This window comes from Ruditapes philippinarum, unplaced genomic scaffold, assembly GCF_026571515.1.
Source record: "Ruditapes philippinarum isolate M1 unplaced genomic scaffold, ASM2657151v2 ctg3572_1_1_1_1, whole genome shotgun sequence".
Taxonomy (NCBI): domain Eukaryota; kingdom Metazoa; phylum Mollusca; class Bivalvia; order Venerida; family Veneridae; genus Ruditapes; species Ruditapes philippinarum.
Window position 1 is genome coordinate 708 of NW_026852508.1, and position 11,315 is coordinate 12,022.

The following is an 11,315-nucleotide window of genomic DNA, read 5'->3' on the forward strand; positions in this document are numbered from 1 at the left end:
ATTTGTCAGCGAACGATAATAGTTTAATTGACTATGCTATATGCTCGGAGGATTTATTTCCCCTGGCTTCATAGAGAATAACATGCTAGGCAATATCCGGTCTTCGTCAGTAGCGTAGCCGGGCATACGCCAGTACGCCGTAGGCGTACTAAACGAAAATGAATTTTAAAAAACCAAAAAGTCTTAAATGTTGATAACAGTTGTCCAAATCAGTACCCTAACCCGTGTTAGGCATCGCCGTGAGTTTTGACGGAGAAAAAAGGATTTGCTGACAAAAAAACATGTTGTTATTAAGCGATTTAAATAGTGTATCGGTATTTTTGTTGCAAGTGTAGAACAGCTAGTAGATCTACTATTTTAGGTAAGACAGTGTCATGACTTTTTAGTACCTTATCGTAGAATCCTATTATATTCCGAATGTTGTTTAATACATAAGAAGTTATACTAGCGGGAAAAATTAACTGGCGTCCCAATGTAAAACGTCCGAAGAACACGAGCCTCCTTACGTACATATTTTCAACTGCACCATTTTAAACGATGAACAATATTAAGTCACTTTATTAAAGTCAGATTGGCCCGATGTCCATAAATATGCATTTAAATCGAGGTGAGTTTATGCAGATCAAGAAATTTAAAGTAGGTAAAATAATGCAATTTGTCATTAAATCATATTCAAATGTATTTTTTCTATCAAATTACATCAAATATTATTCTATTTTATTTTTAACTAGATCTATAATAATCTGAAATAAAGAGTCATTTTTAAACGTTGTCAAGGGCGTACGGACGAAGCTACCTTTACCAGGGAAGTGAGAAAGTGGGTTACATGGTGGACAGATGGAGCACTTGCGTTGGACTGTCCACAAGCTCCTGATACACTTCTAGGAACATTACCACTGGCTAATGATCAGTACTAACCCAATGTCCGTCGTTGTTTGTTAGTACTGCTCACTATGCCAGTGTCTACGGCTACAGCTGAACGATCATTCAGCACCATGAAGAGATCTACCATGACTACAGAGCGGCTGTCTGGGCCTGGCCTAATGAAAATTTACAGAGACATGAAAATTTATTCTGAGTATATAGTTGATAAATTTGCTGCAAGAGAACAACGCCGCCTTGCATTTGTCTTCAGAGAATAACCATCTCGGCATAGATATCATCATGGAATTTATCACATACCCGTGCCGATTTTGCGACTCCGTAAAAATGGTATTGCACTGGCATATATTTTGACGTGACGTCATTAGCGTTACATAAACATAACGCTAAGACGCGCTAAATGTTAGAGTTATAGGCCTACTATAGGCGCTTCAATGAAAAATGTTTCTTTATCACTTCAAACGGTCTTTATTTTTGTTATGCAATAAATAGAATATTAAATGCGTGTAAGTTCATTACTAAATTTATTAAACGAGTTGAATAAAATAATATTATGCTCGCCAGAGGCTCACATAATATCATTTTATTCAACTCGTTAAATAAATTCAGTATATAAACTTATACACTCTTTCAATATCCTTTATTTATTAGATAAGAAGGGAATTAAATGTGTTGTCAAATGTCTCCAGATTGCGTTATTTTGTATCTATAAATCCAAATTTTCTCGGGGGGGAAGTCCCCCGAACCCCCTCCCATTTACAAAGGGAGGGGGCCACCCCCTCCCTTAACCCGCCAGAGGCTCACATAATATATCATTTTTATTAAACTCATTAAATAAATTAAGTATTAAACTTACACTCTTTCAATATCCTCTATTTATTAGATAAGAAGAGAATTAATATGTTGTCAAATGTCTCCAGATTGCATTATTTTGCATCTATAAATCCAAATTTTCTCGGGGGAAGCCCCCCGAACCCATGCCATTTACAAAGGGAGGGGGCGACCCCCTCCCTTAACCCACACCCAAGGCGTATAATTACTCTTGGCCGCGCTACGCCACTGTTCGTCCCCCAGGGGACAATGCACTTTTCAAGTTGATCTGGATCACTGGAGCGCTTGCTTTAAATTTGACAGCCGTATATTGGTTGTCAAGAGTAACTTTATGTCGGCATTTTCCGTGAAGCGAAGTATTACATTAATAATCTACATATATTCCGTAAAATAAAAAAAAATCATACCTGAACTTACTAATTCTGTAAGCTGCTATGCTGGTATATCCTTATTTCCCCGTTTAAATTATCATATCGTCTGTTAGTGATGTTAAATGCATATAAAGACAGGTCTACTATATAATGTCCACTATGAAAAAGTCTAAATAGCGCTTAAAAATGATTTGACGCGGCGCGGTCACGTGCCAAACCCATTCTATAAATATTTCAGGAATAAGTCCATTTACATAAACAAATGCTGATATAAGTATTCTCTGAAAATGATTTAAATTGGGAGTCCAGAAATATATCCTGATTGAATGTGGCCATTGATTTGCTGGTCCAATGATATCTTGAATTATTGACCCATTTACTATAAATTTTCAATATTTCTGTTTGACATGCCCCGCTAACTATTGCAAGTACACTTTATGAACGCACGCCACAACTCGTGCATGCATTCCTCTCCTCATGTAACATGTGTATATTCAATTTATACTACTATATAAGGAAAAAAAAATCTCAATACAACCGTGTATTACTTTTCATGGGCATTTCAAGTGGAATGAACTTTGGTTATTTAAAAAACAAATATGTCATCAATCATGTAAAGTTATTATTAAAAAAAAAAAAAAAAAACTTTTTCATAATTTTATTACTTACCTAAAAATTACACACATAAGGCATCGTCTCTCTATATATTAATTCCGGTACTTCGTCCCCGGGGACGTTGCCTCGTGTTATACATGTTATTCATTCCGTAATGAAACATCATAAAGATTAGTTACCCCAAAAGAAAGCCAAGCCCCCATTTTTCAATAATATAGACCCCCGAAGAAAACCCTCTTCCGGGGATATATCTTCCCCTTCAGTGGCATTTATAAAGTTTGTTTGTAAAGAATTTCGCTCTGTCTATAATATATAATCCGGTCATCGTCCCCGGGGAACAATGACCGGATTATATATATACAGTCGCGATATGAAATATTCGATCATTTCTTTTGCCTGTAAAGGGAAGTTTTCCCGGGAAGCAGGTTTTCTTGGGGGGTTTCTTTATTTTTATAAATGGGGCTTGGTTTTCTTTTGGGGGAAGTATCTTAATGACTTTTTCAAACAAATATATATCTTATAATGCAATTATCATTACTTGAAAGTGCTGTGGAAACGTCCCCGGGGACGAAGACCGGATTATATATATAGACAGGTAAAATATCTTACACTAACAAAACTTTATAATGCCTCTGAAGGGGGAGATTTCTCCCCGGAAGAGGGTTTTCTTCGGGGGTCTATATTGTAGAAAATGGGGCTTGGCATTCTTTTGGGGGTAACTGTCTTAATGATGTTTCATTACGGAATGAATAGCATATATAACACGAGGCAACGTCCCCGGGGACGAAGACCGGATTATATATAGACAGACAACGCATTTATTTTATTATGTATGCTACATGAAATGGGGCTTGGAAGTGTTCTGGGGTAATTTCTGAATGCATTTTTTTACGGAATGAATACCATATATATGATGTGGCAACGTCCCCGTGGACGATGAGTACAATAATGCGTACAGAGCGAATTCTTTACAAACAATCTTTATAATGCCACTGAAGGGGAAGATATATCCCCGGATCGGGGGTCTATATTATTGAAAATGGGGTTTGGCTTTCTCTTGGGGGTAATAAAGTCTCATCCGAAAGACTGATTATTAATTTTAGTTGGCCAGCCCGGGAATCGAACCCACAATGTCGAGATTACAAGTCTCGCGCTCTAACCGATTGAGCTATGCGGGCTGGCATAAGATATAACAAATCGAATATACATTTTATGCACGTGTGTGTAATTATACTGCTCTTTCCTAATAGCGCCCCATTTAATCATGCGATAGTAACTTCAAAAACGATTGATACTGTAGGTGGCGACGCCTATTTGCTGAATTGTCAATAAGCGTCTGAGTGACCCTGATCAGGGAAATACATACGTGTACTGGTCAGGGACCATCAACCGGACACTTTTTGAACATTTTTCTATACAAATTTCATAATTTTAAAGCTAAAGGTACGAAAATTTGACACAGTACAGCTAGGTTCTTCTCCTAACTAACAAACTAGTTTGTTTAGTTCTGATTATGTTGACACTTATATCCGAGGCCCGTCAAGGAGGGTATCAAAATTACCTAAATTGTACATACTACAGTACCATGTGTCCGGACAGATATGTAATAATGTTGATTTAATTCAGATAAAAGCTTTGGTGTTCTTTTTTTTATTTTTAACATGACACACAATATTTCAGCAGCAAATGCTGAAGTTTTGGATATTCTATTGTTTACTTTGCAATAATTATTGCTGTTATATGAGGTCAGACATTGCTTTCTTGACCCCCAAATTTCAACGTCAACATTCTTGAAATAGACATTAAAATATTACCATTTACGGAGGTTGAAATAAATTTATTTACCTAATTATAGAAGAAACATGCATTTATTGTTTATAAAAAAGTGACTGACAACCACTGAACAAAGAAAATTCTAAATCAAGCATTTTCGGGGCCGTCCGGGTTTGGTGGTTGTCCGGTTTTGGTGGTCCCCAACCAGTACACTGTCACTGAAATACACACTAAAATGTTACTGTCCCCCGAGGGACAAAGACCGGATATTGCCACATGCTACTGTCTTTTGATATCAATTTTATCAGGCGAGGCTGATATGGGCTAGAAAGGGCGAGGCTTGCCGAGCCCTTTCTGCCCATATCAGCCGAGCCTGATAAAATTGATATCAAAAGACAGTAGCATGTTTTTCTATTTGTCATGTAACACATAACAACTGTCAAAATAAAAGAATAATCTACTTTTAAATAGCGAATTTCGTTAAAAAGGGGGATTTTTGTTCAAAGAAATAATTCTTGAAAAAAATTCCTCCGCCCCTGAAGCTTAGAATTTGTTATTGGCGGCCATTTTTTCTTTCTACTCGGATAAAGATACAACAGATTGTAGGCCTAATACGATAAAATTCTTAGGGTTAGGGTTAGCCTAACCCTAACCCTAACCCTACCTTTAATTTAAACATCGATCCAAAAATCCACTTAGAATCACATAAACTAAACTTTACTGCAATTTTTGTCTTGAATACACCGATAAACACTTTCAGAACTAGCAGACGAAAGGCTATTCACGGTAGGGAATCACGTGACTTTTACGGTTACGCGTACAGACAATATGGCGGCCTAAAAACCTCGCTTCACATGTGTTTTTCAGGTAATTCTTTATTATATCATTTTTACTTACATACGAGACCTGTTGCAGCCTACGCGGAATAAAGAATTGTTGCCGCATATACCTTATTTTCCACCCTGTGCTCATAGCTTTTACAAACACTTCAAAAATTCAACAGGAATTTTCAATGTTGACAATTATTTTGCGGGTAACATTCACGCAAAAATTTGTATTTTTTATTAATTTGAATTAAACTACGTTGGTTAGCAAAGAGAAAATGTTCATAGAAGTTCTTTATATGAAAATGTAAATATTGGCATGTTAAAATGTTGACTGGTCATTTCTTATTCCAACACACGAGAGAAAAATGATTTGGGTAACAGCCACGCACACTTTTATTGTTGATAACTCCACGCAATATTTTATTTGCAAGCAATATCTATGCAGGTTAAAGCCTAGATATTGATTTAACAAATCATGATTGATGCATTTAGCCTCAGACTTTCAAAGAATTTTGAAAAATATTAAAAATACCGCCAATAGATTAGGTCCTGGATAGAATTAACCCAGCAGGCACATAAAGGTTGAACAACTTTGAATTATGGTCAGATTTTAACGTTGAAATAACGTTGGATTTATGTTCGGATTTGAAAGTTTAAACAACGTTGAAATTCAACGTTGGCACAACGTTAAAGTTCCAATGTCACTTCAACATACTTTAATATAAATATAAAGCAAAGTAACAGAATTTAACTGTTTAACAAAAAAAGACACTATTAAATACTTCAGGTATTTTATTTCAAATATACAGTTCAAGTATTTAAGAAGTCCTTTTAGTTACAATTAAGCTACAAACTGTTCCACTCTTCTACCAACTACTCTTCTAGATCTCTCCTGGTATGTCTTAAATGTTTCATGATGGTGTTTGAATACTTCTTTGGCTGTCTCTTACTGCTTCTGCAAATAAAATAAGAAGTTACTAATTAAAAACTGCTCCCCATCAGTTACTTGCCTCATTTTCCCAAGAAATATTCACTAAGACCATTGTATGCAGCATCCTGAAAACAACAAATATGTAAATTTCATATTTATAATGTTACAAAAGTATTCTGAAAATAATATACATGTATTATTAAGACAAGATTGATGTCCAGTAGTTGCAATATTAATACTTTGTAAAGAAATATATGTATATTAAATATTAGAATTTCAATTCAACAAACCTGACAGTCCTATCCATGTTAAATGTATGGTATACAAGCTACAGCTACAATACTCTCAATTTCATCCAGGACCAGGATCTAGAATGTAAAAATAAATTTATTATTCCCTATAAATTCACGGCAATTTAGCTTAAAATTTTAACACTCAAGAACAGTTTAATCAATATTTGTGTCGATAATGCAATGGATATAATGATTTTTTCAAACTAATTCACGCTTATTTTTACTATCACTAAGATATAAATACAGCTAGATTGACGAATCGTCTTGGGACGTTCACAACACTTATACTGCTTATAGGTTACAATAATACGATAATTATGGCGGATAAATAACTTTCAAAAAAGCATGATCTGTAAAATTACAAATTGCCAAGGACACCGAACCCAAATCATTCAATTATGTCGCGTTTTAATACAAAAGTCTCAAATATTAGAAGGATGTTTTGTATTTCTGTTTTAGTACAATTACAGTTGACATTTTTCATATTTTGCAGATATGAAAGTTTCCAGCTCGGATATTGATTGTGATAAATGAAACATTTCATTCACGGAATGACCACATCGGCACAGGACCTTATAAATGTTGTGGTAAAACATTTTATAGCTCAGCAAATCGGAAACGTTACGGGTTTTACTGTTTATATTAAGATAACATTCAATTATAATTCCTCTAGATTTTATTATCTAGTTTGTAAAATAAAAGACCCATTCTTATATGCTTTATGGGTTTTTGTTTTGCTTTAGATTTTAAGACAAGAGGGCCATTGATGGCCCTGAAGTCGCTCACGACTGTATATAGGCCCCGTAGTGGGCCAGTTTAAACCCCAGGGCTTTTATTTGAATAAACTTGGTAGACACCCATTAGAAGATGTTTCATGCTAAACATCTAAGGTCTAGCTGGTCAAGTTTTTTTTTTTACACATATACTTAAAAACAATGACACACCTGGGGCAGGGCCAGTTTGGACCCAAGGGCTTTTATTTGAACAATCTTTTTAGCTATTCGGATATTTCGAAGAAGATTTTTAAGCTTTTGCTATACACATATAAGGAAAATCAATGTCTCCTGGGGCGGGGCCAATTTTGACCACAGGGCTTTTATTTGAACAAACTTTGTAGACACTCACTAGAAGATGCTTCGTGCTTAATATCTAAACTCTAGCTATTTGAGTTTTTTCAAAGAAGATATTTTAAGTTTTTTTTATACACATATAAGGAAAATAAATGACCCCCGGGGCGGGGGCCAATTTTGACCCCAGGGTTATTTATTTTGAACAAAACTTGGTAGACCACTCACTAGAAGATGTTTCATGCTTAGTATCTAAACTCTAGCTATTTGGTTTTTTTTCAAAGAAGATTTTTTAAGTTTTTGCTATACACATATAAGGAAAATCAATGGCCCCCGGGGCGGGGCCAATTTTGACCCCAGGGCTCTTAATTGCATTTTGACCACAGGGCTTTTATTTGAACAAACTTTGTAGACACTCACTAGAAGATGCTTCGTGCTTAATATCTAAACTCTAGCTATTTGAGTTTTTTCAAAGAAGATATTTTAAGTTTTTGTTATACACATATAAGGAAAATAAATGACCCCCGGGGCGGGGCCAATTTTGACCACAGGGCTTTTATTTGAACAAACTTGGTAGACACTCACTAGAAGATGTTTCATGCTTAGTATCTAAACTCTAGCTATTTGGTTTTTTTTCAAAGAAGATTTTTTAAGTTTTTGCTATACACATATAAGGAAAATCAATGGCCCCCGGGGCGGGGCCAATTTTGACCCCAGGGCTCTTATTTGAACAAACTTGGTAGACACCCATTAGAAGATGTTTCATGCTAAATTTCTTAACTCTAGCTCTTTGGGTTCTTTAAAAGAAGATTTTTTAAGTTTTTACTATATGCATATAGGGAAAATCAATGACCCCCTCGGGTGGGGCCAATTTTGACCCCAGGGCTTTTATAATTTGAACAAACTTGGTAGACACTCACTAGAAGATGTTTCATGCCAAATATCTAAGCTTTAGCTCTTTGGGTTTTTCAGAAGAAGATATTTAAAGTTTTTTTTTTCTTTTGGTTGCCATGGCAACCAGAGTTCTGCATGGAATTAAATTCTTTGAACAATTTTCAAAGGTGACCACCAAAGGAACATTCCTGTGAAGTTTGGATGAAATTGGCTCAGTGGTTTATGAGGAGATGACATTTAAAGTAAAAGTTTACGGAGGACGGACGGACGCCGGACAAAAAACGATCGCAAAAGCTTACCCTGTCACTTTGTGACAGGTGAGCTAAAAATACATAATTATGTTAAATACAGACACTAATTTTAAAAATAATAAGTTACATAACAGACTAAGTGATAAAATGATTTGAAAAGACTAAGTGATAAAATGATTTGAATGTCTTTAAAATCTTTATATTAACATTAAAATGCCATACCTATGGCAGTTGGATTTGCCACAACGTTTACAAGGTCCTGTGCCGAGTAGCCAGCTCATATGTGGTCATTAAGACTTGTCCGTGAACGAAATGTTTTCCAACATCATCTACAAACAATATCCGAGCTGCAACCGTCCATATCTGCAAACTATGAAAAAAGACAACTGTAATTGTGCATAAACTGAAATCGACCTCCTTCTTATATTTGAGACTTTTATTTTAATTTCTGCGATAAATTCATCTATATCTATATTCTTGTTATATATTTACGTGAGTATGTATTCTCCTACCCATAGGCGCTTAATTCTATCCAGGACCTTTTGGCGGTATTTTAAATATTTTTCAAAATTCTATGAACGTTTAAGGCTAAATGCATCGATAATGATTTTGTTAAATCAATATCTAAGCAATAGCCTGCATAGATATTGCTTGCACATAAAATATTGCGTGGGAGTTATCAACAATAAAAGTATGTGTGGCTGTTACCCAAATCATTTTTCCTTCGTGTATTGGAATAGAAAATGACTAGTCAACATTTAACATGCCTAATATTTACATTTTCAAATAAAGAAATTCTATGAACCTTTTCTCTTTGCTAACTCGGCGTAGTTTAATCAAATTCATAAAAAATACAAATTTTGCGTGAAAGTTACCTGAAAAATAATTGTTAACATTGAAAATTCCTGTTGAATTTTTGAGTGTTTGTAAAAGCTATGAGCACAGGGGTGGAAAATAAGGTATAGGCGGCAACAATTCTTTATTCCGCGTAGGCTGCAACAGGTCTCGTATGTAAGTAAAAGGGATATAATAAAGAATTACCTGAAAAACACATGTGAAGCGAGGATTTTAGGCCGCCATATTGTCTGTACGCGTAACCGTAAAAGTCACGTGATTCCCTACCGTGCTATTCATATCAGTAGAATTTCGAGTAAAGATAACGGATTGCGTATCTCACTGTATAAATCGTATGTGAAATGGTCTGACATATGGTAGGTTTAACAGTTAATTAAAATACTTTGAAGTCCAAAGATGTGTTGAATTTTATACTGTGACGAAGCTAAGATCCAAAGCTTTCTATTGGTGTAATACATTTTAAAATCGGACATTTAATCACAACAAACTAGCGGTTTAAAAACAGCTTATATTGTATTGTTTTAGCATAAGCGATATCGATTTTACTCGAAGATAAGGGAAGCAACTCGTAATTTTTCACTCGATATACCTCGGTTATTTAGGTAGATCATATTGAAAGTGTTTATGGGTGTATTTGTCAAATTCAAAAGTTCACGATAATTTCAATCAAAGAAAAGTCAAATCGGCAATCAAACACAAGCTACACAAACATGCGTCTTATTTTTTAAACGAAACAATTTGTTCACTTATTGAATAATAATCCGGCGAAATAAAGTAAACATTTACAAGATCTCAATGAAAATCGTCTAGCCTGTTTGTTATGATTACATGTATAGTATGACGTGAACATCGATGATGTCATTTGCAATATAAATTATGACGTCACTTCATTTAGTTGGAGCTAAAACTATTCGCTATCTAATTTATTCGTAATTGAAATCGAAATAATAGGCCTAAATATCGCACCTTGATTCAAGACTTGTAAGGGTATGAGATTACATTGTAGAATTCACATGCTGGTAAAAATGAGAATATAAGCAATTGAAAAAAGTCCGTTAAAATGGGCGGGGCTTATTTTTGATATCAGGTTACTGACCTGATATCAAAAATAATTATCAGGCAAGTGTTATCGGGCAGTTACCATAGTAGTTGCATGATAAAAATTTTATAGTACATTATGATTTATATTCTTTTTCACCACATTGTCCTATCCAAATTGATTTAAATGTAAATAGTTATGAACAATGTAATGTTACAAATAATAGATTCTACTATATTATGTGAAAAAAATTGTATGGGATAATGAAAAAGTTGATTATTACAGAGACGTTATATCTGCTGAACTGTCTAATATAAATGACATTGTTAGTTGTATTGTTTCAAAAGAAACTAATGTTAGCGCTGGAATAAATGAAATATCTAATATTTTGTATGATAAAACTAAAAGTGTTTTTGGTAAAACTACGTGTACAATAAAATAATCCGCCTGTGGAACCAGCTTCCAGAGCACCTAGTCACAGCAGTCAACCTTGAGGCTAGTCATGGGGCCCTAATATGCCGGAGTCGATTTTATTTTTAACATGTTCTTCTTTTAAATCTGCACTTATTCGCCGCACATCACTTTGTACATACACCCTGTACGTCAATGCTCCAGAGTGGGTTATGTACAGTATTGGAAGAAGAAGAAGAAGAACAGCAATATAAGTAACAGAACGTATTTATAAG

At 34.9% G+C, this 11,315-nt stretch overlaps 1 long non-coding RNA gene across 1 annotated transcript; it reads right to left on the reverse strand.

Annotated features, from left to right (window-relative positions):
• Positions 1–5,956: 5,956 nt before the first annotated feature.
• On the reverse strand, positions 5,957–9,408 carry LOC132715173 (uncharacterized). Its single transcript, XR_009623652.1, has 3 exons — positions 8,958–9,408; positions 6,521–6,598; positions 5,957–6,254 (listed from the first exon to the last, which is right to left on the reverse strand). It is a non-coding gene; the product is annotated as an uncharacterized LOC132715173 (long non-coding RNA).
• Between the last annotated feature and the right edge of the window lie 1,907 nt (positions 9,409–11,315).